We start from the raw sequence: 6,892 nt of genomic DNA, 5'->3' as shown, positions 1-6,892 counted from the left end.
ATGCACAGTTGTGGACACTGGAACCGCGTTTCGACACACTCAGAGCCAGGCCACACTCTCCTTCCCTAAAATAATCCCTGTTTAAAACAGCCTCTATGAAAGCAAAGCAAAAGCAATACTGTATTGGGTCAAGTCATATATTTTTTCCTTCCCAAGTTTGTGGCAAAATGTAAGCGTGTGAATAAAGTTTTAAAAAAAAAAAAAAAAAAAAAGACAGTGAGGTTGTGCTTTAAATTAGCATTCATTTACAAAGCCCAGACAGACCCGCTAAGCAAATTGTGCCCATTAATATATTAACAACAGATTTTCCCCTACTGCTCCTTTGGGTCCAGCATGTAAACAGGGGCTGGTGATTAAGGCTTTTTTTTTTTTTCCTGCTAAGAGCCTCAATGACCAGGGTGGACGCTGCACAGGGTGCCCACAGCCGCCTGCTTTCGGGAGGGTGTCAGGGTGACCTCAATAAAGTAGGTGACCACGGCACCTCTAATCCCCTCTTTTAATTGATTACTCTCACCCAGCCCCCGAGGCCATGAGAATGGGGGACCCACCCTCTATAGATTAGCACCCTTTAGTTTACAGATCAGCCACTTTTTCAGTCCTTTGCCCTGCAGCAATGCATGAAAATAACACTAATCTCATTAAGGACAGAAGGGAGCCCTTCAAAGTTTATTAATAATGGGAGCAGACAGGGAGAGAGCCAGGCTCTGGGTCAGATTTCAAAGCCGGGGAAGTGGCAGGAGCTTTCCAAGGGCCTGGTTTTGCCAGGGAAGGAGGGTTTCTGCCATGTTTCAAGCCGGGTCTGGAGGCTGCAGAAGCACATGGGACCCCCCCCAGATGTGGCTGAGCAGGAGAGGGCAGCGCTCCATCTCCCTGCTCTGGGGCAGGCTGGTTTGGCTGCTCCAAGCTATTTTTTTTTGCATTGCACATGGCTGTCTTCCTTCCAGCCCCCAGCTGAAGAATTTCTTAAATCACTGCAAGATCTCATCACCTGGAAAAAACTGACAAATGAGACCTTAAGCTTTAAATGTCAGAATGAAGAGGCCCACTTTAAAGAGGAGATTAAGATTTTCAAGGCTAAAGCAGCATCATGGCCCTGGTGTTGGCGATTTTACCCCTTTTAGGCAGGACTGCAGAGCTCCTCCCAGCACTACCTTTGCTGCTGGGGCCTGTTCAGCTTCTGGCTGCACCCACCAGCAAGGCGAGCAGCACCCAGCCCAGCACCCTGACCCAAGAGGAGGTTGCAGGCTTGGCATGTGTCAGCTGGACAGGGAAGCAAAGCTTTACTCGCCTCTGAGCTTCTGCCATTTACCTTTCCATCAGCAGAAGCAGGATGAGCTCCCCGTGAGAAGGTGCCCGATAGAATCTGCACCATCAACCCACTCCCCAGCCAGCAAAGAGCAGAGCACAAGGGAGCAGCCCACCTCACAGACACCCCTAGATTGCAGGGGCAACTGCCAAGCTCCCCCCAAAAGAAGCTTCCAGCTCAGTGCAAAAGCCCCTGCCCCTGCTGTGCCTCCTATTTATGCTCCTTCCCCTCCCACTGCCCAATTATCACCCTGTTAAACTGCACAGCTGCGGGGACTTTCCTCTTCAGACTCCTGCACCGCAGGTTTTAACCCAACCTCACACCACTGGTGTTAATGGGAGCTGCAGGATCAGTCACCCTCCGGAGGCTCAGCTCCTGCTCGGTGGAGGGGTGGGATCCTGGAGGGGCACCTCCATCTGCCCGGGCTTTTGCCAGACCGAGGTATTAATTAGCGGGGAGGAACCCAAAGGATGCTCTGAAATCCCAAGGACTGGGGCAGCGCGGTCCCTGCGAGTGGATCTCGTGTCACCCCACATCTGTGGGGGGGCTGAAACGCTGGAGTGGGGAACAAGCTGCCCATCACTGCAGCCCGGGTGGGGAAACGGCTCCTGGGGGGTGGGAAATGGCTCCCGGGGGGCTTCGAGGGGCTGCTGGCACCGGGCTCTGGGCTTGCTACGTGCAGCTTGTTTCACCTTCCCCTTCCCTCGCCATGGGACGGGAGACAAAACACCTTTGTCAAGTGTTTTTCATATCCAGAGGTTTGAAGATCTGGGCTCCAGCGGAAGCACGTTATGAGCGATCGCCCCGTTTCTTTTAAGCTGCCTGAATCCCCACAACAAAGGCCATGCATTTTTAAAGCATATTCCACACACAGCGTTCCCTGGCTGAGACACACTTTAAGGGGTGAGCCTTGATTTACTACCCAGCTTCAAACAGAAGACGAGGGCACAAATGCTTTCTCTCCAGCTGAGCCCGCTTTGGCAGAAGAGGGACCTCGGGGCTGCCAGACCCGAATTCTGCAGCTGGGATTTCCCACGCAGCCTGCGGGATCGGGGTGCCGGGACCCCTGACTGCCCCTGCGGAATGCTGTAATTCCCAGGGGATTTGCAGATCCCCTCCCCGGGGAGGCACCTGCGAGACGGCTGAACGCAGAGGGAGGATTTCCTCGAGCCGCTGACACGCGTGGGGATGGAGCGTCCCGCGCCGAGCTGCACGGACCACGCAGCGGGAGCTGCCCCAAATCCGTGGGGCTAAATCTGTGGGGCTCACGCCGATGTGCGAACCCCGCCCCCCCCTCCGGAGCTGCCTTTCAGGCTGGGTGTTTGGGGTGTAACACCACGGGTTTGAGGGGGGCTTGGAGGGAGGGTGAGACAGAGCGAGAGAGGAGGGAGGGTCCCAGGCTGCGATCCCTCCAGGCCTAACCTAATCACCATCGCTCTGCATTATTACCCTGCCTAACGCGGCATGCTTTTAAATAAAATATGCAAAGATTTCTCAAATTATTTCCCCGGGGCAAGTGCGTTTTCTATCTTCGCTCGTGCATGTTAATCTGAAAAATGCAAATTCCGCACACACCCCCATCTGTTGGGGCTCGGCCATTTATTAACTTTTTTTTTGAATGCAAAATGTTTCTTTCTTTTATATATATATGAAAAAGCAATAAGTTTTGTTATCTCTGCCCCTATTTTATTTCATTTAGAGAAAACAGGTCTTAATGGATGAAAATAATAATAATAGTAATAATAAAATGGCCCTGAGGTGGCAAGGATTACGACTCAGTCAGTACCGGAGTTTTAATCAGAGATTGGTATTGGGGAGGATTATGGCTACAAGAAGGCTGGGCCTGTTTTAAGAAGAAATGCTAATGTTCAGGGGACAAGATTTACTTATTTATTTACCCAGGCTGACTTTGATACTCAGGGCTGAGCTGACAGCACATCCCGAGAGGCTTTGGTGGCCCATCCCCTGGGCTTCAGGGCTGTCCCCGTTGCCTGCCAGGGGATGACCGGCGCCTGGGGGGTGACGGTCCCCAGGGTGCAGCGGCGCTGCCGGGAGCCAGAGCAGCACGTGGGGACCCACGAGCAGCCCCCTCGTCTCCATCATTAGGGCTCCTTTGCAAAATCATTAAAGCCATCGAGAAAAAAGCAACCGCAGACAAAAAAAAAAGCGGGAAGAAGGACCCCAGCGCAGCGTTCTCCCTGACAAGAACCCGATCTGACAGAGCTCGGCGTCTTGAGTGTAATTGGCAGCCTCTGCCCAGGAAAAGCCCACGGACAAACTTGCTCCAAGACGAAATGATGCCCCGTCCCCGTGCCCCCGGGTCACGGTGGGAGGCGAGAGGGGACGGCGGCTCCCGCACGGCCGCCTTGGGGAACATCAGCCTTCACCTGAGTAATGAGACAAAAACCAGGGAAAACACACATGAAAAGGGGAAGAGAAACTCTTTAGGAAACAAGATCAAAGTCCTGCCTTCAGAAATGTTGTCCTGCAGCTACACAGAAACCCAGATAGCCTTAATTGCGGCAGCCACGCACGGCGCTCGGCGCAGCACGGGAGCAAGCGCCGGCCGTGCAGGGGAGGACGGGTTTGAGGGGACCCCGAGATGCCAGCACCCAGCTGGGAGGGACAGGAACACCAAGGCGGTGCTGGGTTTGCCTTTTTTTTTTTTTATTATTTTGGAGTATTCCTGTCCCCATTCCCCCAGGCCCAGGGAGCTCAGGAGCGATGTGCAAAGGAGAAGAAACGTGGTGGTGGTCCTTGTGCGAAGGGTGGGCGAGGGCGAGCGGGGTCTGCGCTGGCCACCTTTAAAACAGCTTCTTCCACGTGTGCCTGTGCATGAAACTGCAGGAGATGCGGCGAAAAAATAAGCCCTAAATCTCCTGTCATTTAGTCTGCAAGGTGGGGTGCTCAGTCCTCAGAGCCACTTGTGCAGTTTTTAGTGCAGCGGCGCTGAGTTCTCTGTGTTAAACCAGCCCCCTGCTCGCTCGCAGGAGGAATAGCCAGATTTTATCAGGTCCTGTGGAAGAGCCCTGGCAGGGACCCACGGCAGGGAGCCCAGCGTGGGGCAAGGCCACAGCCACCCTGCGACCACCCATTGTGCCCCGGGGCCGGGCGGCATTCCCAGCTCGGCCGCTGGCACAGCGGTTCTGCTCGGGCCAGTTATTTCCACTCGGGCCAGTTATTTCCACTTGGGCCAGTTATTTCCACTCAGGCCAGTTATTTCCACTCGGGCCAGTTATTTCCACTTGGGCCAGTTATTTCCACTCAGGCCAGTTATTTCCACTTTTGCCAGTTATTTCCACTCGGGCCAGTTATTTCCACTTGGGCGAGTTATTTCCACTCGGGCCAGTTATTTCCACTTGGGCCAGTTATTTCCACTCAGGCCAGTTATTTCCACTTTTGCCAGTTATTTCCACTCGGGCCAGTTATTTCCACTCGGGCCAGTTATTTCCACCCGGGCCAGCTCTGCCCCGAGCAGGAGGCTGCCTGCCTCCCGCACCCCAAGCGCTGCCCGTGCCCTGCCCGGCACCAGCCTCGCTCCCTCCCCTGCGATGGTTAAGGAGCGCTCAGGAGCCGGGATGGTGGGAACAGGCAGGAGCTGCTGATTAATCAGTTTTGAACAGCTCAGCCCAAGGTTGCTCGGGCTTTGGGAAGAGCCCCGGTTCCTCCTCTGCCCTCAGAAGGGGACACTGCTGGGGTGACAGCGGGTCCTTGCTCGCTCCCCCTCCTATGCCAGCTGGCCCCTTTGTGGCCGTGGCTTTTCTAAGGAATAGTCTTGTGTGGGTTTTTTTCATTTTTCCATCACTGGATGAAGGAGCAAAGGGAAGCTGCTGGCTTGGGACACATTACACATTGCATCTAGTTCAACTGTATTAAATACAATTTTATTAAAATCGTTCCCTCTAGACATTTGAAAAAGAGACATTGGATAAAACTCACGGCCAACTGCTCAGACATGGTACTGATTAAAGTTTGTGCATGGGAAATGGTTACAAAGGAGAGCAGAGAAGGAGCTACCCAGAGCCACTGGGGAAAAAAGTCCTTCTTTTGGTAAACTGCAAAGAAACTCCAGAACTGAATCTCTCCCAGGCTCCCCGTGCAACTTCCCGAGGGGGTCTGTGCTGGCCACCTTAAAGCGGCTTCTTCCACCGGTGCCTGGGCATGCAACTGCAGGAGACGCGGGGAAAAATAAGCCCTAAATCTCCTGTCATTTAATCTGCAAGGTGGGCTGCTCAGTCATCGGAGCCGTGGGGCGGTGGGGGACGGGGACGCCCCAGGGGGGCTCTGCCCAGGCCTGCGGTGTGCCGGGGCAGCTCCGGGCAGCGTGGAGAGCCGCTGACCCAGGCTGGCTGTTGCAAACCCCCTCCGTTTATTAACATGTTCAGCGCACAGATTTATTCTGCAGGCAGACACTTATTGCTTGCCTTCAAACAGGGTCTGGCGCGGGGTGATGGATGAGCCGACAGGTTTGCCTCCTCTCGCCGCCGTTTCTGCAGGTTGCCTCTCCGGCCCTTCCTCTGCCCCGCAGCGTCCTGGACCTCCAGCACACGGGCAGCAGCCGGTCCCCAAGAGGGGACAGGGGGGGCTGGGGACCACAGCACCGATCCAGCCCGACCCCCACAGCGGGTGTCAGGGTGCCCGGGTCCCTGCTGCGGTGGAGGGAAGCAGCTGGCTGGCCCTTTAAAGCCTTTTTTTTTCCCCTCTTGTTAAAAGATGTCTGGGAGGGGAGCTGCCAATCTGAAAAATGATCCTTTCTTTTTTCCATTTTCTTCCTTCTTTCCTTCTAGCTTGTGCTCATCTGTTCAGGTGAACCGCAGGCACATTCATTAAATCTCTGTCTTTGACACCTCAGCTGCTTTGGAGCCCTGGGCTGCTCTTTTTCTTTCCTTTCTGTGTTTTTTTTTTTCCCTTTCCCCATCTCCGAGCCCGCCTGATCAGCACACTAAAGCAGCGAGAGCGAGCCGCAGAATAGTTAACTAAGCATAACTTTAACTGTGAGTTGCTGAGTGGCCAGTTTTGCAGAGGCCACTGCCTGGGGACGGGGAGCATCGGGGCACCGCGGGGTCCCACCGCAGCGCCGGGGCAGCAAGGAGGGGACCCCAGTGTGGTGATGGCACAGCCTGCACCCAGCCAGCGCCCCGGGGCCGCGGCCAGCAGCCAAGGCCTTGGCTCGCTCCGCTTCCCTCAACCCCACTAAATCCTGTTCCTCCCCGCAGGAGATCCTTCCCCGCTCCCCTGGGCTCCCCGAATCGCTGCAGCCCCCTCTGCCCACCCCTCTTTCCCCTCGCACACCCGCCCCTCGCCTCTCGCACAGACCCCCATCCTGCCGGGGAGGCACCGAAACGGCTCAGCCTGCCCCAGATTTGCTCGTCCCCAGCAGCGTGGCCGCGGCTGGACCGGCTCCTGACGGCCTGGGCGGCCGAGCGGGGCTGGAGCGGGGAGATAACCCGCCCGGCTGCCGCCAGGAACGATTTGGCCTCGGCAGCACCGGCCACGGGCCGGCTGCGCGCAGCCCTGGGAAGCCCCAGCGCCGAGCGGCGGAGGGGGCACAGCGGGGTGAGACGCTCTCCCACGGCACGTGGGATG

The sequence above is a fragment of the Tyto alba genome, unplaced genomic scaffold, assembly GCF_018691265.1.
Source record: "Tyto alba isolate M040663 unplaced genomic scaffold, T.alba_DEE_v4.0 Super-Scaffold_20, whole genome shotgun sequence".
Classification (NCBI taxonomy): Eukaryota; Metazoa; Chordata; class Aves; order Strigiformes; family Tytonidae; genus Tyto; species Tyto alba.
Note: the sequence above shows the minus strand (reverse complement) of the source record.